The 25,023-nt window shown below is 40.1% G+C and overlaps 1 pseudogene across 1 annotated transcript; it reads right to left on the reverse strand.

Annotated features, from left to right (window-relative positions):
• Window positions 1-864: 864 nt before the first annotated feature.
• On the reverse strand, window positions 865-24,538 carry LOC143586958 (serine carboxypeptidase-like 7; annotated as a pseudogene). Its single transcript, XR_013144793.1, has 15 exons — window positions 24,389-24,538; window positions 24,132-24,277; window positions 16,191-16,241; window positions 16,121-16,146; window positions 12,065-12,187; window positions 3,207-3,309; window positions 3,093-3,130; window positions 2,931-3,029; window positions 2,758-2,850; window positions 2,555-2,677; window positions 2,372-2,443; window positions 1,520-1,637; window positions 1,182-1,295; window positions 1,060-1,105; window positions 865-979 (listed from the first exon to the last, which is right to left on the reverse strand). The product of XR_013144793.1 is annotated as a serine carboxypeptidase-like 7 (transcript).
• Between the last annotated feature and the right edge of the window lie 485 nt (window positions 24,539-25,023).

Genomic DNA, 25,023 nt, shown 5'->3' on the forward strand with positions numbered 1-25,023 from the left:
ACATGGTGAACATGCAAACATGGCATGGTGGACATATATTCTCATGCATCTTTAAATATTTGTAATTCTTGCATTAGGAAATTAATCAGAAAATTGCCCATATATCTTGTTCTTCCTATCTTTTCTTTGGAGTGTTTGCTTACTAAAAAAGGCTCTATTAAAATTCTTTTGAAAACGCAATTTTCCAAACCACTTTTAAATAAAATTACGATTGTCAAGACAATTGTGTTTGGAAAACTTTATGGAGAACTTTTGGACAACTTACTGACTAGAAGTAGGGCTGCATTTTCCAACAAAGTTTCTAACAATTTATCTTTTTTGTTTAAAAAGATTTCTAATTAACCATTTTTTTTTACCACATTATACACTTAAAGTGTAGAACAAATCCAAATCCATAGACTTGCCATCATGGCATCAATGGTATCGGCGTATTATTTTAGTATCATCAAGCCATTGAGCAATTGAGATTAGTGAAAAATCATAACAAATATTGATTTAATGGAAACAAATAAATATCAGAACTCGTTAGTAACTTTCTTCGAATATCCACAACAATAAATAAAGATCAGTAGCACCGCAGTCTAGCAAAGCTAGTCATTGGTGGCCACAAAGTAAGCACCGAAGGTTAACTATAACAAACAGCTAACGCTATGTTGCACTCTTTCACCAGGCGTTGCAACGTTTTGCTCAGTCATTTTAATGGTTTGATATATAAAGGGATTTAGATTATTGATTTCGTGTACCCATGAAATACTTTAATCTGAAAGTGAAATATACATGATTTAGAAAGTTATCCAAGTCATATTAAAAACACGAAACATACAACCACGTCATAGAACAAAAGCGTATATAATTGAGTATTGAATCATTACGACATGATAAAATACAATGATGCTTATAATGGGTGGTTAGATATCCACCTCTTAAACATGACAAAACTTTCTTCAGGCTTGTACTCCGGGGCCGTGTGCCCACCTCCCTGTAACATAAAGAAATTATTTCAGTAATTAACAACCCTTACATATATATTCTCATATAGATAGCATTCATATTCCTTGCCTTCACAGTGGCATACGTCATCATATTCGAATAACTCTCTGTGTACCTGCCAATATAAACAAAAACCCAATATAAATACATTTGATTGCGCTATACTAGAACAACATAAATTTGTACATTACCCGGAAATTTGACCATGAAGCTTCCATGATCGCCAATTATCAATGACAGAGTAATTTAGGTCTCTTATCCATGCTCGAGTTGACTGGTGAGGAATGATCATATCATGATCACCACTGTGTTGAATTACAAAACTTCATTAAGTGAGGCCAAAAAATTTACTTTATATTCGTACTGCTAAGATTATGACACTATTTTAAGTGTATATATATAGATAACCAAACCAAACCATAATAATAAACAACATAAGTGCAAACATGCTTCGGGGTGTCAATGGGTCGAATAAAACCAAGAATGCCACATTGATGTTTCCTAATGCAATTTGTGAAATGAAGAGGACCTGTAGATGAGAGATCGGTAGCCCTTGCTGCTGAGGTTTAGATGGTATGGTCTAACATCAAAAACTGTTCTTGTGAAATTCAAGTCTGATCTGCACTTATCCACTCTATTATGGTCCCCTGTGTTATTGTAGCATGCATGAGAAATATAAGAATTCTGTCGGTTAGAAATATTATATATATACACACACACATAAAGAGAGGGGTATTAATTTCAGAACTAATAATATATTGAGAATTCATATGTCAGATATTCATATATTTGCATATAATTTTATACATATCTAGACTTTTTACGGTTTTTTTGCGGTTATGAAACAAATGTGTTTGGTGCTAACTCAAATCACAATGCTATTATCATCTAGATGTTTAAAGGTGTTATAGTCCTTAAAAGTGGCCAAGTCAAGAAATCTAGTCCGTATGTCCTAGTCTTTGGTTTAAAGAGTCTTGATCGAGTAGTGCACTATATTGTGGAGTTTGTTATTTTTATGGTTTATTTCCTTTGTGATGTGCCGACTATTAATCAAAGCCTTTAATACCGATAAACACGTAACATATAAATATTTTTGACTTAAAAAGAGTATAACAATACCATACTCAAATTAGAGAGAAGGAAATATTTATTTTATGGTGTAAACTAAACGACAAATAAATTAAAATACTAACATATGAATGGCAAAGTTATGACTGTTTAAAAATCGTGATAGGAAGTTAGTTAAAAGTCAACAATGTGTTTTGAATGTTCGTAAATTTGCTTTAAAAGTTGTAATTGCTTAAGCTCCTAAATTATATAAAACTATATTTTTGTCTTCCTAGTATGTAATGTATTATCATACAAATTACATATATATTACCTTCCGGATATGCAATGCTTCTCTAACACTGGCTTCATCATGCCAGTAATAAACCAGCTTATATCTATCAGTCTGCACATTTCCAAAACATCAATAAAATCAGCCACAATTGTCTTCCAAGAAGGACCATATATGTTTCATAGAATCAAGAGGTTAGAAAAGAAACCAATACATTAGACTTACACGACAGTAAGATGAAGAAACCGGGCTGTGCTCGTTAAGTAGCTTCTGAGTGGGTTGTCTAATTAGCCAAATAGAACCACAATAAGGTTCCAAGACATGAGAAGTTTCAATGCCATCTATGCACTACAAAAGTTCATTCCTTTTAATTTTTCTTGTTTTTAGAATCAAGGTGGAGTTAAAATCAATACAGGTCAAGAGAAAACCTCTTGGTACAACTCGAGATTCTGAAGGCATCCTACGTTGTCCACGCTTATATACTCTGATCGGTACTCTCCACGACACGTGTGGAGCAATGACTATAGATGTTAAAAATGAAGAATTTTAGTTGTTAAAACACGTAGGAAATGTTTACGATCGATCGCAGGACAAAACAAACCTTGTAGAGTTCATCTGAGATAAGTCCCATACCGTTAGCAAAACAAATTTGGTAATTATCTTCTTCTGGAAAAGTCAAAGGGTTGCCAAGAACATATCCCTGATGTCCAAAATTAATTTATAGCAAACTCTTAATTTCAAAGGTACTGATAAAATTTAAGACCTTTAGATTAATATAAGGCTCATTTCCAGCTTCATTTTCTGCAAATTTACAGAAATTAAGTATGGAGTGATGATGAAGTCAGCCATGATATGTTTATGCAGAAAGATATGTTACCATCTGATATTAGTTGTGTGATTATGGGGACTGGTTTTCCAGAATATGAATCTCCTCCTACATAGAATGGATTAGAGACAAACTCCGGGTGACTATCAAACCACTGCAGAAACAATAATCAGTGAACATGTGAAATTCAAAAAATGTTACTCCAATCATTTCATGTACCTTTCTCATAAATTCATAGGCTTGGTCACAAAGTTGGATGTCGGTGGAATACGAGGCACTTGTGGTTCTTGCATAGAAAAAACCAGTACCAACAGGAAGATCTACGAAAATTATGCTTGACATCTGCATGCATATTTATAATATTTCCAGGCCATCGATTAATTATATAAATGTTAAGTCATCCACCTCCAATAATACAAGTTCAATGGCCATAACCACATAACATTAATCTTCAGGTACAATTAACTAATTGAAATAACTAAAACTAAACTGGTTACACGGGTATGTTTTAGCCGATAGTTAGTGTTAATAGTTACAATAAAATGGTAATATAGTTATATCTGCTCAGTATAGTTACAATAATATGCTAGCAGCTTTGACTACTATGGATATACTTAATGTGTTTGTGATATACATGATTACAATTTTCAGAGACATGTTGGTGAAAAAATTCTGGCGATCTAATCTAATAAAATATTCAAACTGAAAATTTTGAAGTTTTGAACCATCACAAACAAAATTCTTGGATCCGTCAATAGCAGCGGTGTACATGAAACCAAAATAACTAACATAATCGAACCCAATTAAAAAATAAAACTGATGGTTTGGTTGCATTGTTTGTGATTTTTTTTAATTCATTTTTTCGTTCAGTTTCGCATTTGCATAAACCAAACAGTGGAAAATAAATGTATAGTAATCAAATAATCTATACTATATATAAAGCATGAGTTAAGGACCTCTTAAATTTTAAGAGGTACAAAACTCATTGCTTTATATACAACACATAATGCATCAAAAAATTAAGAATTAGGGGTATTTAAGTCTTTACCCACATTTCAAAATATACTTACAACTTTGGTCTCTCAACTTCACTACCTTTTTTGTAAGTTTAATAATAGTTACACATATGACTCCTAATTCAAAACCAACTGCTCCATGGTTTTTTAACGGTCATAACTTTTTCACACGTTAATATTTTTTCACAAATAGTACATCATAAAAACAAGCATTTTTTTCTCTTTAATTTGGGTATAATATTGCTATAGTTTTTAGTTTTAAAACTTTAGCATGTTACGCGCTTATCATTTAGAACCGGGTAACAGGTCGAGTCGGGCGAATACATGTCATTTCTAAAAGTACAATAGGGTTGGAATTAGTCGATACAAAAAAATGATTATGGTTCGGGTTCGAGTAGAAATCGGCCAGGTCAGATGGCTCTAGAGTCGGAATGGGTTTGGAGCCAAAAGGGGTTGGTTTAAAAAATGAATTATTTCAAATTATTGTATATTGATTAGGCAAGTTTTAATGTCGGTAATGTGTACTCCGGTCTGGTTACGCATGTTAAATCTTTCGTTACACGCAACTGGCTTTGCATGAGTTACGTGTCCAATTTTAGGCTACGTGCACACTGTTATCAGGTGACGTAGAAATGGGCCAGGTCGGATGGCTACGTGCACACTGTCATCGACGTATGTACCGACACGGACTATGCATTCAATGTTGAGTTACGTGCACACCCTGCTGCATTGCGCGGTGTGATACTCGTCAATTTCAGGTTAACTCCGTTAATCCAAACTCTGTCAATTCAAACTTAAGATCACTCGATCTATAACGCACATCTCTTTACATTTAATCTAGGGTTTTAAATGACGTTTGACAATCACTAAACATGTAGTCTTTCGGGATTGCACCGAAACGCAAACGAGTTGACGCAAACCATTGGTGAATAAACGAAAAAACATCAAAACAATAATTATTTGATAATTATGTGTTAGGCTTATGTGTTATTTGATAATATTGTGTAGAACATTAACTCAATATGCAAAAAGCTATTTTATGCTAGAAAAGTAATAACTAAAAGTTGAGGGGCCATTGTGTAACATGTTATTATTAAATAATAACAAAACCCTAACCTCTTCCCTCCCCTCCCAAACCCGATCGGCCCCCTCCCCTTCTCCCTTGGCTGCCGTCACACTACACACACATACACACAAGGATTTTTCAAGTTTGGTTGAAGAATTAAGGTGCTAGGAAGGTATTAACAACTCCTCTATGCGTTATATATGTTTAATTTTGATATTGAATGAGTTAATCCAAAACCCTAAGTCACGAAATTGATGATTAAGATGAGTTAGGGTTTGATTATATGCTTGATGATGATTTGCTAATAAAATTGATAACTAATTGTGTTATTGTTGTTGTTAATTATTGTTCTTTGATTTTAAACTTTCAAGAAAAACCCTAACTATGTGTGTAATGTGATATTGATATGCATGGTTGGTAAATATTGTGTCTAGAGTGTTATATGCATGGATTATGGTTCATAGATTGTTGTTATGTTGAGTTTTGATGTAAACTGGTACTGGACAGATTGTTAAGTTTATGTTTAGACGACTTTAACTGAATGTTAATTTGGAAATTGGTAGAAATTATTAACACTACAGTTTACTAGGTTGAGTCTAGTTTCTAAAAAGTCCAAGTTTGTAATTTTTGGACGTGTAAAAGTTAACTTTTATTATTTTACAAAACTGAAGTGCAAGTCTGAATTGTGAGACCTGTTGTTAGGCTGTTTTGCGACTAAGATATCTCACAAACTACAAGACCAAATGGGTTGGTTCCACTTCTGGAAGAAAATACATTGAGTTAGAAACCTAACCCAATTAGTCTTGCATTAATTGGAATTACCATTTAACGGGAATAACAAATATCATTCTGTTGCGCATGATTCTGACTGCTGTGAGTTTACTATACTGTTTTGACCATTGTGAGAAATCTATGTGGATTAAAAATACATTAAAAATAGTTCTGGAAACCTAACTCATGTGTTCTTTCGTGACTATTTTTGGTGAATTAATTGATATGTTATGATCTGTTGAATAGAGTAATCTTTCAAGTAGAAATATGTCTTGATAGAACTAGCTGCTGAACTATATGAAAATACATGAAACGTGCTTGTTGCTAGATAATTGCTATGTTTTTGACTAAATTTCCCTTGTGGGGAAAAATTGCTAGTAATATACAATATTAATACTTGACACGTAAGTAGTTGTTCACACATGTAACGTATCACCAATGTGTTTGTTGAGTCACACACAATTCACAAACGAAACACGAAACGTATCTCACGCATAGGTATTATGTGCCGAGTCTAGAGACTCAATAATAGTTCCAACACTTAGAAAATCTCATTCTTGTTTTAGAACGCTAGTGAGGATTTTCTGTGACGCGCATCTCCTGGTTGACTTGTTTTTGAATTCTTCGCAAACAGTGAGTTTCACGTTCCCCTTTTACTCTTTTAAACGCTTTTTACTTGAGGGAGATAACATACTCCAAAACGCTTTAGATTTTGTTATTAGTTATATATCACTTGTAAAGGCTAAGTGGAAAACGAAACAACTAAAGTCCTTCATAACATCGAACCGTTTAGTATTTGTATAATAGCGAGTCATTGTTGAGTAGTACCTATAGAGCATGTTCTCGCAGCTTTTGTTTCCTGTTTAGAGTGTGACGTGGGTTTTATGCGCTCGGCGAGAGCGAACGTTTCCGGATTGATAAGAGATGGAACCGAGGCTAGGGAGGAAATTTCCCGCCTGACAGCGGCTATGAAGGAAGTGAAGGATGCTAACGATCAACAAATGAAGATAATGAGAAAAATGCAAGCAGAGATGATCGATTTGCAAGAGCAACTCCTTGTGGCGAGATCCCGGACAGAGATAGCTCTAGAGCGTTGCGATATCTTACAGACGCAAATTGCTCAGAATGAGCAGAACCTGAGGAAGAACCTGAGGAGGAACCCGAGGAAGAACCCGAAGAGGAACCGGAGGAAGAACCGGCTGAGCCGGAGGCACACTTAGAGGTGTCCTCAGACGATGACATCTAAGGATGATAACACCTAGATGGAGGGGTTGTCTCCATCCAAACTATTATTTTCTATGATTTTAAGGATTGGTTTTAAATATTTTGTAGCGAATACAATGGTTTTAATCATGAATTATTCTTTGGATTATTATATGGTTGTGATGTGATGTTTGCTTCTTTTATTTTTTTTCTTTCTTACCTACCTCTTATTACATGTATGGTGTGTTGCATATGAAACCGAGAATTCATGTCTAACATTTTATGCTGTGATTCTAGGAAATGGCTGGAAGAAACGCTGGGCATGGTCGCGGTAACATCAACCTAACCGCAGCAGAACTCCAAACCCTATTGAATGACCATGCGGCGGCAGCTCTAGCCGCACATGTTCAGAATCAAGCCGGAGGTCCAGCTGGAGCGTGTACTTTCAAGAACTACCTGGATTGCAAGCCCACTTCGTTTAAGGGCACTGAGGGAGCCATAGGTTTCTTGCGTTGGGCTGAGAAGGCCGAGTCAGCTTTCGAAATGTGTAACTGTCCACCCGCCAGTAGGGTCAAATTTGCTGCTGGAACACTGGAAGATTCTGCTCACACTTGGTGGAACTCCAATGTGCAAATTCTTGGGTTGGAATGGGAAGAGTTCAAGAATATGATGCGGGAAGAGTATTGTCCTAGAGAGGAAATCGCGAAGTGGGAATCTGAGTTTTGGTCGTTGAAAATGGCGGGTTCCGAGATTGAAGCCTACACCACCCGTTCCCACGAGCTAGCAGTAATGTGTCCACGGATGGTAGACCCGCCGAGTAAGAGAATCGAGATGTATATCGATGGGCTGGTACCACAAATTCAGGGTATGGTGACGTCTTCCAAACCGGCTACAATTCAACAAGCGATCCGGTTAGCTCACAAACTGACGGACCATGCAGTGACACAAGGTGCGTTACCACCTAGAGGTTCAACCTCTAAAACCCGTGACAACACGAGCATTGACAACAACAACAACAACCCGAGCAATGGAAAGAGGAAATTCGACAACACCAGGTCCTCATCCTCGAACCTCCCACAGCAACAACACTACCGTAAGCCCGAACTCACTCGAAGCTTCAATAATCAGGGTTCCAACAATAACAACAACGGTGGCAGACAGGGTTCGAGTGGCTATGCTGGGAAATACCCGAAATGCAACAAGTGCAACTATCACCATGCTGGCTTATGCGACCGTATCAAGTGTCTGAGATGCAGAAAAATGGGTCATCAGGCCAAGGAATGTAGGGGAGACCTAGCGGTAAAGGGCGCTCCTAAACAGCCTACGGCGACTAAAGGGTGTTTCGAGTGTGGTCAAGAGGGTCATTTCAGGAAGGATTGCCCCAAACTAAAGCAGAATGAGAACAATGGAGGTAGCAACAGTGGCGGAAGTAGTGGTAAAGGTAGAGCTTTCGTCATTGGGTCGGGCCAGGCCCGCAACGATCCGAATGTGGTTAATGGTAAGTTTCCTGTGAACGACTGTTTTGCTTCTGTTTTGTTTGACACTGGAGCTGATAGGAGTTTTGTATCGAAAGCCTTTAGTAAACTCTTAGACTTAACTCCAACCCCGTTAGATGCTAAGTTTCCTGTCGAATTAGCTGACGGTAAGTCTATAGAAACAACTCATGTATTTGCGGGATGTAAGTTGAAACTGTCGGGTCATACTTTTGATATCGACCTCATACCTTTTACACTTGGTAGTTTCGATGTCGTTGTGGCATGGACTGGCTATCTGAGAACCGAGCGGAGATTATATGTCACGACAAGATAGTTCACATCACTACCCCTTCCGGCGAGATCATTTCGATCCAGGGCGAGAAGAGCGGCATGACTACAAGCGTCATCACCCTCATGAAGGCGCAGAAATATCTACGAAAGGGTCATCCAGCAATTTTAGCCCATATTGTCGAGAAACCGGCGAAGGAGAAGCGAATCAAAGACATACCGATTGTGCGAGATTTTCCGGAATTCTTCCCGGAGGATTTGCCTGGACTCCCTCCTATTCGACAAATCGAGTTCCAAATCGAATTGACCCCCGGTGCAGCACCCATAGCACGAGCCCCGTATCGGCTCGCACCGGCAGAGCTTCAGGAATTGTCCACTCAATTGCAAGATTTGTTGGATAAAGGTTTTATCCGACCTAGCTCATCACCATGGGGAGCCCCTGTCTTATTTGTCCGAAAGAAGGACGGGACTTTCCGCATGTGCATCGACTACCGAGAGCTGAACAAGGTGACGGTCAAGAACCGTTATCCCTTACCCCGAATTGATGATCTGTTCGACCAGCTTCAAAAATCGAGTTACTACTCGAAGATCGATCTGAGATCTGGTTACCATAAATTAAGAGTGCGCGAAGAAGACATTTCAAAGACGGCTTTCAGAACTCGGTAAGGTCACTACGAGTTTTCGGTTATGCCTTTTGGCTTAACCAACGCACCAGCCGTATTTATGGATCTCATGAACCGAGTATGCAAGGCGTACCTCGACAAGTTTGTGATTGTTTTTATTGATGATATCCTCGTCTACTCCAAGAACAAGACCGACCACTAAGAACACTTGAGGTTAATCCTAGAATTGCTGAAGAAGGAACAACTGTACGCTAAACTCTCGAAATGTGAATTTTGGCTTCGCGAGGTTCACTTCTTAGGACATGTGATCAATGAGAATGGTATCCATGTCAACCCCGGCAAGGTAGAGGCCATCAAAAACTGGGAAGCACCTAAGACTCCGACTGAGGTGCGACAATTCCTAGGACTAGCTGGCTACTACTGACGTTTCATCTAGGGATTTTCAAAGATTGCTCAACCCCTCACCGCTTCGACTCACAAGGGTACTAAGTACAATTGGGGTGACGCGCAAGAATCCGCTTTCCAACTATTGAAAACCAAACTCTGTAGCGCCCCTATCCTAGCCCTTCCCGAGGGAACAGAAAAATTTGAGGTACATTGCGACGCATCGATACAAGGTCTCGGTTGCGTGCTAATGCAACTCGAGAAGGTTATAGCCTATGCCTCTCGACAGCTACGGATTCACGAGAAGAACTACACGACCCATGACTTGGAACTCGGAGCTGTGGTGTTTGCCCTTAAGATATGGAGACATTACTTGTACGGTACCAAGTTTACCATTTACACCGACCACAAGAGTCTCCAACATATCTACGATCAGAAGGAGTTGAACATGCGACAACGTCGTTGGGTCGAGCTGCTTAAGGATTATGATTGTGCCATCAAGTACCACCCTGGCAAGGCCAATGTAGTGGCCGATGCTCTCAGCAGAAAAGAAACCGATAAACCTAGACGAGTGCGAGCATTACAACTCACGATTCACGCCAACTTACCCGATCAGGCGCAACTCGAAGCCTTGAAAGATGAAAATCTCCCATCAGAATTCATGCGAGGCATGAACAAGCAACTTGAAACCAAATCGGACGGGGTCCGATATTTCGAAAACCGGATTTGGGTCCCTTGATACGGAGAGTTGAGAACTCTAGTGATGGATGAAGCACACAAGTCCCGATATTCCATCCACCCTGGCTCAGATAAAATGTACCATGACCTGAAAGCACTTTACTGGTGGCCAAACATGAAGCCGACATTGCCACCTACGTGAGCAAATGCTTGACTTGTACGAGAGTCAAAATAGAATATCAGAAACCATCTGGTCTGCTACAGCAACCGGAACTTCCAACGTGGAAATGGGAACACATTTCCATGGATTTCATCATGGTATTACCCAAAATACCGACGGGATGCGATACCATCTGGGTGATCGTTGACCGGTTGACTAAGTCTGCACACTTCTTAGCAATCAAGGAATTGGACAAAATGGAAAGACTGACTCGCATCTATATGAAAGAAGTAGTGTCTAGACACGGAGTGCCTGTCTCAATCATATCTGATCGAGATTCCCGTTTCATTCGCACTTCTGGAAGTCACTACAGAGCGCACTAGGCACCCGCCTTGATATGAGCACAGCATACCATCCTCAGACGGATGGGCAAAGTGAGCGCACCATTCAGACCTTGGAGGACATGTTGCGTGCATGCGTGTTGGATTTCAGAAAAAGTTGGGAACCTCACTTGCCTTTGGTAGAGTTTTCGTATAATAACAGCTACCACGCAAGCATTAAAGCAGCGCCGTTTGAAGCGTTGTACGGACGGAAGTGTCGATCACTGGTCCAGAACTAGTACTTGAAACCTCTGAAAAGATTGTTCAAATCCGAAACCGCATGGCAGCAGCACGAGATCGCCAAAAGAGTTAAGCCGACAAGGGCCGAAAGCCTCTTAAATTTAAAATGAACGACCAAGTATTACTCAAAGTCTCACCTTGGAAAGGTGTGGTTCGTTTCGGAAAGCGAAACAAACTCAACCCACGATACGTTGGCCCTTACTGGATAACTGAGCGCATTGGTCCGGTGGCGTACCGACTGGATCTACCAACGGAACTCAGTAGTGTACACAATGTATTCCATGTATAATACCTTTCCGATGAAACCCAAGCAGTCCCTTTGGACGAGTTACAAGTTGATGAACAGCTACGCTTCATCGAAAAACCAATCGAAGTTTTGGATTGAGATACCAAAACACTCAAGCACAGCAAAATTCCAATCGTTAAAGTTCGTTGGAATTCGAAACGTGGACCGGAGTTCACGTGGGAACGCGAGGATCAAATGATGAAAAAGCATCCTCACCTTTTTGAAGGGTTGAGCAAACACCGAAAACCGTGAAAGCCGTCAAACCGTCAGAAATCACCAGAAACAATAATCAGTGAACATGTGAACATCAAAAAATGTTACTCCAATCATTTCATGTACCTTTCTCATAAATTCATAGGCTTGGTCACAAAGTTGGATGTCAGTGGAATACGAGGCGCTTGTGGTTCTTGCATAGGAAAAACCAGTACCAACAGGAAGATCTACGAAAATTATGCTTGACATCTGCATGCATATTCATAATATTTCCTGGCCATCGATTAATTATATAAATGTTAAGTCATCCACCTCCAATAATACAAGTTCAATGGCCATAACCACATAACATTAATCTTCAGGTACAATTAACTAATTGAAATAACTAAAACTAAACCGGTTACACGGGTATGTTTTAACCGATAATTAGTGTTAATAGTTACAATAAAATGGTAATATAGTTATATCTGCTCAGTATAGTTACAATAATATGCTAGCAGCTTTGACTACTATGGATATACTTAATGTGTTTGTGATATACATGATTACAATTTTCAAAGACATGTTGGTGAAAAAATTCTGGCGATCTAATCTAATAAAATATTCAAACTGAAAATTTTGAAGTTTTGAACCATCACACACAAAATTCTTGGATCCGTCAATGGCAGGGGTGTACATGAAACCAAAATAACTAACATAATCGAACCCAATTAAAAAATAAAACTGATGGTTTGGTTGCATTGTTTGTGATTTTTTTTAATTCATTTTTTCGTTCAGTTTCGCATTTGCATAAACCAAACACTGGAAAATAAATGTATAGTAATCAAATAATCTATACTATATATAAAGCATGAGTTAGGGACCTCTTAAATTTTAAGAGGTACAAAACTCATTGCTTTATATACAACACATAATGCATCAAAAAAATAAGAATTAGGGGTAATTAAGTCTTTACCCACATTTCAAAATATACTTACAACTTTGGTCTCTCAACTTCACTACCTTTTTTGTATGTTTAATAATAGTTACACATATGACTCCTAATTCAAAACCAACTGCTCCATGGTTTTTTAACGGCCATACGTTTTTAAAAGGTAATATTTTTTCACAAATAGTACATCATAAAAACAAGCATTTTTTTCTCTTTAATTTGGATATAATATTGCTATAGTTTTTAGTTTTAAAAATTTAGCATGTTACGCGCTTATCATTTAGAACCGGGTAACAGGTCAAGTCGGGCGAATACAGGTCATTTCTAAAAGTACAATATGGTCGGAATGAGTCGATACAAAAAAATGATTATGGTTCGGGTTCGAGTAGAAATGGGCCAGGTCAGATGGCTCTAGAGTCGGAATGGGTTTGGAGCCAAAAGGGGTTGGTTTAAAAAATGAATTATTTCAAATTATTGTATATTGATTAGGCAAGTTTTAATGTCGGTAATGTGTACTCCCGTCTGGTTACGCATGTTCAATCTTTCATTACATGCAACTGGCTTTGCATGAGTTACGTGTCCAATTTTAGGCTACGTGCACACTGTTATCAGGTGACGTAGAAATGGGCCAGGTCGGATGGCTACGTGCACACTGTCATCGACGTATGTACCGACACGGACTATGCATTCAATGTTGAGTTGCGTGCACGCCTCGTTGCATGCGCGGTGTGACAATCGTCAATTTCAGGTTAACTCCGTTAATCCAAACTCCGTCAATTCAAACTTAAGATCACTCGATCTATAACGCACATCTCATTACATTTAAACTAGGGTTTTAAATGACGCTTGACAATCACTACACATGTAGTCTTTCGGGATTGCACCGAAACGCAAACGAGTTGACGCAAACCATTGGTGAATAAACAACAAACATCAAAACAATAATTATTTGATAATTATGTGTTAGGCTTATGTGTTATTTGATAATATTGTGTAGAACATTAACTCAATATGCAAAAAGTTATTTTATGCTAGAAAAGTAATAACTAAAAGTTGAGGGGTCATTGTGTAACATGTTATTATTAAATAATAACAAAACCCTAACCTCTTCCCTCCCCTCCCAAACCCGATCGGCCCCCTCCCCTTCTCCTTTGGCTGCCGTCACACTACACACACATACACACAAGGATTTTTCAAGTTTGGTTGAAGAATTAAGGTGCTAGGAAGGTATTAACAACTCCTCTATGTGTTATATATGTTTAATTTTGATATTGAATGAGTTAATCCAAAACCCTAAGTCACGAAATTGATGATTAAGATGAGTTAGGGTTTGATTATATGCTTGATGATGATTTGCTAATGAAATTGATAACTAATTGTGTTATTGTTGTTGTTAATCATTGTTCTTTGATTTTAAACTTTCAAGAAAAACCCTAACTATGCGTGTAATGTGAGATTGATATGCATGGTTGGTAAATATTGTGTCTAGAGTGTTATATGCATGGATTATGGTTCATAGATTGTTGTTATGTTGAGTTTTGATGTAAACTGGTACTGGACAGATTGTTAAGTTTATGTTTAGACGACTGTAACTGAATGTTAATGTGGTAATTGGTCGAAATTATTAACACTACAGTGTACTAGGTTGAGTCTTGTTTCTAAAAAGTCCAAGTTTGTAATTTTTGGACGTGTAAAAGTTAACTTTTATTATTTTACAAAACTGAAGTGCAAGTCTGAATTGTGAGACCTGCTGTTTGGCTGTTTTGCGACTAAGATATCTCACAAACTACAAGACCAAATGGGTTGGTTCCACTTCTGGAAGAAAATACATTGAGTTAAGAACCTAACCCAATTGGTCTTGCATTAATTGGAATTACCATTTAACGGGAATAACAAATATCATTCTGTTGCGCATGATTCAGACTGCTGTGAGTTTACTGTAATGTTTTGACCATTGTGAGAAATCTATGTGGAATAAAAATACAATAAAAATATTTCTGGAAACCTAACTCATGTGTGCTTTTGTGACGATTTTTGGTGAATTAATTCATATGTTATGATCTGTTGAATAGAGTAATCTTTCAAGTAGAAATCTGTCTTGATAGAACTAGCTGCTGAACTATATGAAATTACATGAAACGTGCTTGTTGCTAGATAATTGCTATGTTTTAGACTAAATTGCCCTTGTGGGAAAAAATTGCTTGTAATATACAATATTAATACTTGACACGTAAGTAGTTGTTCACACATGTAACGTATCACCAATGTGTTTGTTGAGTCACACACAATTCACAAACGAAACACGAAACGTATCTCACGTATAGGTATTATGTGCCGAGTCTAGAGACTCAATAATAGTTCCAACACTTAGAAAATCTCATTCTTGTTTTAGAACGCTAGTGGGGGTTTCTGTGACGCGCATCTCTTGGTTGACTTGTTTTTGAATTCTTCGCAAATAGTGAGTTTCACGTTCCCCTTTTACTCTTTTAAACGCTTTTTACTTGAGGGAGATAACATACTCCAAAACTCTTTAGATTTTGTTATTAGTTATATATCACTTGTAAAGGCTAAGTGGCAAACGAAACAACTAAAGTCCTTCATAACATCGAACCGTTTAGTATTTGTATAATAGCGAGTCATCGTTGAGTAGTACTACTGGGTTTGACAAACCCCACCCAACGCTAAACTTGACTGGAGGTCGAGTGGGTGTAATCTTGGCTAACACATTTTCCATGGTCGGGATAGACATGGGGGCAAGGCAATTGATTAACAGTCAGCTTCGGTGTCGAACACTTATTAATACTTGTTGTATAGGCTAGCTACCTATCGATATATAATTGACTTAATACTATCTGGTAACGCAAAACGCAAACGCAAAACGCAAACACTTAAACGCAAACATTTTCTTTATTTATATATGTGTACTCACCAACCCCGTGTTGACACTTTTAGTATGTTATTCTCAGGTAGCCGAAGCGGGCGCGCGGTATAGGAACATGCATTACATTGAACTCTATCGTTTTTGCAAACTCGTTTTTAAACTATTATTAATTGGGTTTTAAGTCGTCCTGCGTGACGCAACACTTGGTTTATGATTTTACGCTTCCGCACTTATTTACACTTAAATGTTTCGTGGTTTAAAAACTTTACTTATGGTGTTTGATTATAACTAATGATTCCGATCCTGTTAGTTCACACCCTCTGACGGTAAAACTCCGTTAGTGGATTTTGAGGGTGTAACACGCGGGTACCTTGCTAGTTAACAACAAAGTGTAGGCTCCAACTTTCACACATTACTTTCAAATATTTTTCAGTCAAAACTTTCAAGCCTCAAACTTCCATCATAGTGCACAGCCTCAAACTTTATTGGATCTGTATTGTTCAAATGGTTTTACAAATTCTAGCAAGGCACGTGCATACGCTGATGATGAGTTCTAGCTTTATAAACTAAAGAAACACGGATAAACTCCCCACTAATGGGTCCTAGATCTAATGAGTCCACAAGTTAGGATACGGTTACTTCCAACACGATATTAATACAATTCCTAAAGTCCAGTGACGTGAATCCTGCAAAACAGAACACCGTGAGCTCGTTACGGGAAGGACAAGAGGGGGGTCTTCCCGTAACCACGCTCCGGCGTGAGAATAAGTGCCGTTATGATGAAGAGATAAAGTACTTAAGTGAATGAGAGAGTACAGTGATGGTGAATGAATACCTCATGATGATTGAGAGAGTATTTATAGCCGGGGGTGCCAGGAAGTGATTGGACCATCTGTCCCTTTAGAAGATACCTCATAACCGTCTGGACGCGTGTCCTTATATGATAGGTTTAACTGATACGCTGCATGTGCATGTATAACAACCTGGACACCTGTCGCTTTATTATTGGTTGATGGGGTAACATTGGCCATGTGCACGGTTATAACGGCCTTGTCACGTGTCACTAGCTAATTGGCTGAAGGGTCACGTATTGCCCAAGAAAGCATCTTGGGGGTCTTCTAGAAGGTAACTGGTTATTGACAGCTGTCCCGAAGCATTACCTTGTAGTTATTTACGCGGAAGGATGTTCCTTCACGCGGATAACTTTTGAGGGTGCTGTGGAGCTTCCGCATGTGCTACAAGGGTGTTTCTTCCTCAGATTATTATGCGGATGGTTTATATGCCCCGCGGGTGTCTTATGAGGGACTTCTGATTGACCCGCGGGTATTTCTTACGGGTATTTGGGTCCTTTTGGTACCCTACCTCTATAAGTCCCCCCAGTCCAGTGTTTTTTCCGTGAGAAGTAATTTATGCGGGTGAAATTCTGGACTCAATTATGGATTTGTGGATTTTTAATTTTGCAAGTTGGTGAGAAATATCTTTTGTTGCTATGGATAATCATGAAAAAGGACAAGTTGATCACTCGCAGGCGCGTGTGCAGGTGACAAGACGTTTTTGACGGCTGTTACTATACCCGACTGTACAACTGTTTTCCTTTTTCGAATTTCCCGCGTGACGTGGCGGTTTTTAATTAGGCGATGAATTTCTCTCTCCACTGTTCATATCCCATCGCATTAATTGCGATGGGTATAAAAGGAAGAGAAAACTTCCTATTGAAGCTTTATCGCCTTTGTTTTTCCTTCTTTGTTCTCCTTCTGATTTAGAGCTTTGGAATTTCTCCATAACCCTTATGCCAAAATTGCCTGCAATGTCAAATGTTCAAACCGAAGTTGATGAGATAGAGATCTCATGGGACTACTCTGAGTATGAAAGACTACTAGAGACGTATGGCATTCCACCGGAGTGGGAGCCGGAGTTTCCTTCATCGGGCTCTATAGCCAGTTTATCTCCACCCGGTAAAATGGTTGTTTATGCTGATTACTTTTCCTGTGGGAATTTCCGTCTTCCTTTGATGAAATTCTTTAAGAATTTGTTAACCACCTATGGAATTCACTTATCCTAACTACATCCACGTACTATAATGCGAATTCGACATTACGAATTCGTATGTATAGCACGTGATCTAGTGCCGCACGTTGATCGATTTCCCGTTTTCTACCGTCTTGCCATCCGCGATGGTTGGTATACCTGCCAAGGGTTTTCCGACCGAAGTATTGGATACGAGGTTGAGAAGGTATCTGCCGATTGGCATAGCAACACCGGGCTCTATAGCCAGTTTATCTCCACCCGGTAAAATGGTTGTTTATGCTGATTACTTTTCCTGTGGGAATTTCCGTCTTCCTTTGACGAAATTCTTTATGAATTTGTTAACCACCTATGGAATTCACTTATCCCAACTACATCCACGTACTATAATGCGAATTCGACATTACGAACTCGTATGTATAGCACGTGATCTAGTGCCGCACGTTGATTGATTTCCCGTTTTCTACCGTCTTGCCATCCGCGATGGTTGGTATACCTGCCAAAGGGTTTTCCGACCGAAGTATTGGATACGAGGTTGAGAAGGTATCTGCCGATTGGCATAGCAAATTTTTTTGGATTTCTGAGGATGTGGTACTTGTTGCCATGGTCCGCCGTCGGGTTAACTCTCGTCTTCCGGACGTTGTTACAGCTGCCCATGAAGGCGTGATTGGTTCTGTATTCTAATGGCGGAACCAACACCGATGCGGGCGCTACAGGAGGAAGCCCTGGTGTGGGCAGGCATGAGCCGTTTATGGGCCTCAGAGTTTATGGAGCCCATTTTTGTTGACTTGTATGAACGTAAGTTACCCCTGCTGTTTTCCTATTATTTGAAGTATTTCATAATTAATCTTTTTATCCTTTCAGGTCGAGGTTCTATGTTCAATGTCCTTTTTGAGGATAGAGGTTGTGTCCGACATGGCATTCGAGATGCCGGGGACCTACCTATTCTTGAGAAGACCAAGTCTCGTTTCCTTTTTCCAAAGAAGGTGCGGGCTGAACCTATTGTCTCTAACGCCACCTTTGAGACAGGTGCGTATGTTCTAAACCCTCATCCGCTTATTACTATTACTTCTGATGGGACGATCCCACTTTATTATCGAGTGATGATGATGGCGATGGTTCCAATTTTTCCTCCTCTCCAGAGGAGAAAGAGTCTAATGACGATATACTTGAGTCTTCTTCTGTCTCCCAATTATTGGCAGAATTAGAGAAGAAGAGGGCTTTTATGGCTTTTCAAGCAGGTCAAGCGGGCGCCAAGACTACAGGTGCTGAGGCGGGACCTTCGAAGAAGAAACGAAAAACCCATCGTCCTAAGAAGTCACAGTATTGTCTTGCTGATCGCATTGACACGGTAGAAGGTACGTATTGCTTATAAAATATTTTGCCATTTTGGACTGTTTAGCTGAACGTAACTTTTGTGCAGATCCATCGATCTTACCGGAAAATGTGTCCGAGAGGTTGCCTACTCCAACCCCTCAAATGGAGAAGCAACCTTCTCCTCTTCCGGAAATGGAGGTAGAAGATCGACCTTCTACTCCACCAAGTACTACCAACGTGGAAGATCAACCGACCTCTCCTCCAACTGATACTATTATAGAAGGGAGGGTGTCGACTCCTCCCACTGACACTTCAGCGGAAGATCCCAACAACCAGTCTGGGAATGATAATCGTTTTGACTATCTTTTCCAGGCTGGGGGTGGTACAGGTTTTCAGGGGGATGACCCGCCTGTGGATGTAGGGGGTTTTAGGAGTAATGAGACTCCTCCGCGTCCTCCTCCTCAACGAACATCACCTTTCCCAGCTCGCCTAGGGCCCTCAGGTTCCCGCTATTATGGGGATGCGAACTTTGGTGACAAGCATGATTTGTTTGTCCCTCCCTGGGACATTACCAATGGATCTCGGTTTACTGACCCCGAGGTTTTTATGAGTTTTATGGAACATTGTGCACCCCCTGCTGAAATGTCATATCAGCGTGACCTCTCCCGCCACGACCTCCACACGAATGTAGCCTATCATTTGGCTAATGCCTTAGCTGGAAGCCAAGAGGTTTTATGTGAGTGGCGTACACTAGGCGGGAAGGTGGCAGAGGCTCGTCGAGCTGCCGAGGCTGCCCAGAAAGAAGCCGAGGAGCACCGCGTTGCAGCCCATACTGCTAAATGGAAGCAGGTTGATGTGGAGAATGCCCTCAAGGGTGAACAGGACCGCAACGTTGCAGCTGCTACCCGATGGAAGGAAGCTTGTGAAAAGAAAAACTCCCATCTTGAGGCCTCTCGGGCAAAGACTCAAAAGGAGAAAGATGATTTGGCCTGGGCGCAAGAAGCAAACTCGGCCCTAGAAAATCAAATGTCTCTTCAAGGTACTCGAATTCAGGAACTTGAGGCCGAGTTAAAGTTGCAGAGAGAGCAGAACGATCTTAAAGAAAAAAGTGCCCTTGAGGTTCAAACCGCTTACGATTCCCTTCTGCAAGCTCATGAGAAAATATCCGTGGAATCTCGGGCGCTTCAAGAGCGAGCCGAATGTGCGGAACGAGATCGTCAGTGGTTTCTCACCTGGGGGATTGATGCTGTAAGTTATTTCCCCTTTGGATGTTCGTTGCTTACTTCTTATATTTGATACTGAAGACTTTGTATTTTTGTCTTGACAGGTCGTCCGCCATATCAAGGGAAGCAAGGAGCTTACTGATAGCTTTGCTAATGTAATGATTGCTTCTTCTTCCCTTGGACGTGTGACAGGATTTCATGAAGGGATGAACTATGCTCAAAGTAACCGCTCATTCAAAGATCATCCTCTTCATGGCCTTGATGTCAAATAAGAGCGGAAAATATGGGTCGAGGAGCACAATGATCTGTGCTTCCCGCTCCAGGACATGCTTCCGGAATTTGCTTCCACTCATGACGGTGTGCAACAATTGAAGGTCTACTTGGACGAGGAGTCAGAGGATGACTCTTCGGAAGACACGTCATTGAAGGATCCGGAAGACAAAACCACCCTGAACCCTTAGTATAGATCTAGATGTTATAACTTGTAATTTTTCTTTCTATATTTGTAATATTTCCTTTTGAATATTTAATAAGAAAGAACTTTTCATTTTTTGTAAGCGTCCAACTGTTTTAAAGGAAATATCTTTAGAAGATATTTTTGAATTTTGAAATCGAACAACTTGGATGACGTGGCGGGGAGACAAACTTTTTGGGGGCTACTGACAAGACGTGTATGACGTCTTTGACAGTCTGTCTATAGTTTCTTGAGTGGTCCGTGGTTTCTCTCTCCTCTAGTACACCATCAATCGCATTAATTGCGATGAGTATAAATATACCGTCTGAGGCTTCAAACAACTCTTATTGCTTTCTAATTCTCCTTCTTTCAGATTTTCAAAGCATAAGAGCTATTTTGAGATTTCCTCTTTCTCCTTCCCAATCAAGTTCTATTTATCTTCTCAGATGGCTGGAGATAAGAAAGCTACTCCTACCATTACCGATGTCGTTGTGGCCCTTAAAAGGAAGGACTTCGACGACATTGTAAACGTTTATGGTTTGGCACCGGAGTGGGAGCCGGAACGTCCGGCTGACGGTTCCGTTGCCACTAGTCCTCCTCCGAAGAAGATGGCTGTATATATAGACCACTTTACGATCGGGAATTTCTGGATTCCGGTAACGAAGTTTGTCCAGTCGATCTTGACAACTTATGGAATTCATCTCTTTCCGCCCGGAACCCATAGTCTCCGAGGCGATGTATGCCAAAGGTGAGGCACACGTTAAAGATTGCATCCAAAAAGATGAGGGCATTCTAAAACCCCGACCTGTGACTACTGTTACTTCCAGCGGGGTGATCGTACTCTTTTCTTCCAGCGAAGAGTCATCACTTTGTGAAGGAAGTTTTCCAGCTGATATTAATAAAGATGTGGATTCAACTGCAGGTCTTACCCGACAGAGAGCCAAGCGGCGGGTCAAGATGATGTTGACGCTGCTGTGGTGGAAGGCCGTCCTCAGCCTGATGACGTAACCGCTAAAGGTGAACGTCCCGCTGCTGATGCGGACACATCTAAGGTGGCTAGCAAGCGTAAGGGTAATCCTGCCAAGGCCGCCCCTAAGAAGAAGTCCAAGAAGGCGAAGCCTTCCGCCTTGGGGACTCGTTTGGACGAACTTGACGCAAACGATCCTTCGTTAGGTAAGCGAGCTCTTTATTTTGCTAACTGGTTTTAATTAGAATGTTTCTAACCCTTTTGTTGATGTTTTTCAGTGAACTTGGATAACCTTTCAGAAGGTGTTTCTGGTTTGAAAAGTTCTACTCCTCTTCCACCACCACCACATAATAGTGCCAAGGATCCGATTGAGGTGGCGGATGACTCTCCTCTGAAGAATAAGGAGGTTGACAATACTGACATGTCAGTATGTCGCCTTCTTATAATGTTCATCACTTCAGGGATCAAGGAGGCGTGAGCATGTTCCCTCATGATGCTCAGAGCTCTCCAGCTCCTTAGGAGGAAGATCCGACTCCACATCAACCATGCTGGTCATTACGTCGGGATTCAACATTCCGTGACGTGGACCTGTGTTTTGAATACTTGCGGGAGAGTCTTCCGCCTGGTGAGAGGAGAGACGTCGCCGTAGTATTCGCGAAACTGATGGAAGAGCAAGCCAAACTGGTGGAGGCTCTTCAGGCTGAATCGACGGATAAGGATAAGCGCTTGGCTGATCTTAATGCCAAGAACCGAGAGCAGGCCTTAGAATGTGCCGGCCACAAGATGGATCTCATTCGGGCCAAGGCGGACCAAAAATGGCTATTGTCGGAAGCTATCCCCAAGGTATGTACCCTTTTTATATATATATATATATTATAAATAATCTAAGGGTTTTTAGGGTTATTTATATGCGATTGTTCCACAGGTCATCACGGATGTTCGAGCGAGTGATGAGCTTGGGAACTGCGTTGCCGTTCTCCTTAAAGCTTCCAAGCAAGCTGGTCGCAAACTGGGTTTTGAGAAAGGTTACCAATTTGGTTCAACTTCCAAACTCCCTGAGGAATACATTTTGGCTGGACAGGATACTGCTGCCTTCCTCAAACAGAAGTCAAAGGATTTTGATCCTTTGAAATTTTCTTTGACGGAGCAGATATCCGAGCTTGCGGATAAGGAGGACGCCATAGATCAACTAAAAGAGCTATTAGATCTTGATGGTGAAGAAGAAGAAGAGGAAGCTGATAACACTGCGGGCAATGAAAATGTTGCTCCGTAGATGAATATATATGTTTATTTGTAACTTTCGTTTTTTGTTATCTCTTTTGATCTATAATGAGAAGTCTTGTTTCCTTCCAGTGCACTTTGTCTTATGTGTTATAATATAAGTGTCTGTCCAGAACTTCGTTTTTTGTCAATAAAAGATTACAACTTATCAAGATAATATAGAACTGACTTGACATTTTCATACATTGGGCACAAGCCTTCTTACAATAAAAGAAATTGCAAAACTTGCTAGTCTATGTGGGCACGCAGGCCAAAGTAAAGAGTAAATCAAACTGCTACATATAGAAACACGGATCTACTCCCCACTAATGGGTCCTAGATCCAATGAGTCCACAAGGTAGGATACGGTTACTGCCAACACGATATGAATACAATTCCTAAAGTCCAGTGACGTGAATCCTGCAAAACAGAACACCGTGAGCTCGTTACGGGAAGGACAAGAGGGAGGTCTTCCCGTAACCACCCTCCGGCGTGAGAATAAGTACCGTTATGATGAAGAGATAAAGTACTTAAGTGAATTGAGAGAGTACAGTGATGGTGAATGAATACCTCATGATGATTGAGAGAGTATTTATAGCCGGGGGGTGCCAGGAAGTGATTGGACCAGCTGTCCCTTTAGAAGATACCTCATAACCGTCTGGACGCATGTCCTTATATGATAGGTTTAACTTATACGCTGCATGTGCATGTATAACAACCTGGACACATGTCGCTTTATTATTGGTTGATGGGGTAACATTGGCCATGTGCACGGTTATAACGGCCTTGTCACGTGTCACTAGCTAATTGGTTGAAGGGTCACGTATTGCCCAAGAAAGCATCTTGGGGGGTCTTCTAGAAGGTAATTGGTTATTGACAGCTGTCCCGAAGCATTACCTTGTAGTTATTTACGCGGAAGGATGTTCCTTCATGCGGATAACTTTTGAGGGTGCTGTGGAGCTTCCGCATGTGCTACGAGGTGTTTCTTCCTCAGATGATTATGCAGATGGTTTATATGCCCCGCGGGTGTCTTATGAGGGATTTCTGATTGACCCGCGGGTATTTCTTACGGGTATTTGAGTCCTTTTGGTACCCTATCTCTATATAAACATATAAACAAAAAAAAAAGAAATACCAATTTCATATAGCAGGCCGGATATGGAAGAACAACCCGGGCCACCGGTAATCCAAAGCATGAGAGGATCATGGTCAGGATCCGACTCAGACCGAATGAAGTAGTAAAAAAGTTGTACATCTTCATTCTCATCCACACCAACATAGCTACATATCATGTAATGAATAGTTATTGGTATCTACACGTACAGTTGTTTATTATATGATCACAGAACCTGGTAAATTATGATTCATGATTATGTATATACATATACCCACCCGGTTTCAAGATAAAAAAGGTAGTGGTCCTTGGAAGCCTGGAAGATACTTCACTATCTCCGTTGATGAGTTTGAGTTTGAGTTTGAGTTTGAGGTTGAGGTTGAAGTTGAGGAATGAAAACAGATGATGATCACAAACCAATGCATCATTTAATAAATTGATAACTGACAATAAAAAGGAAAAAAGAATAAGCGATAAGTGAGAATAGTAGTGGATGAAAAATGATCATTTTGGTTGGAGGTCATAAAGATTGATGTTAATTAATTACCTACTGAATTTGAGTTTTGTTCGCCATAGAAGCCATTATGGTATGACTTTGTAAGTTTTAAATTTTAATTTTCTTATTTATAGAAAGAATGGTTACAAAAATAGAAAAGGAATTTGTCTTTTTGTAAAACATAAAATATCCAAAATAAATTAATTACATTATTTTTAAAAACCAATAAACATAGGATGTCTAGGTACTTCGTATGAGATGATCCAATGATAAAATCCCAACATCAGTTAACTCAACCAAGTCGTACGTAGCCCTTAAGCACCTCCAAGTTATCTATAGTTCCAGAGAAAACCCACCCGTCCGAAGGCCCACTGATGGTAAAACGTGGACACCCTCATTATCAAACTAGAGATCACA

The sequence above is a fragment of the Bidens hawaiensis genome, unplaced genomic scaffold (genome assembly GCF_021521415.1).
Source record: "Bidens hawaiensis isolate Kalapana, Puna unplaced genomic scaffold, B.hawaiensis_p1.1 tig00035068_1, whole genome shotgun sequence".
NCBI lineage: Eukaryota > Viridiplantae > Streptophyta > Magnoliopsida > Asterales > Asteraceae > Bidens > Bidens hawaiensis.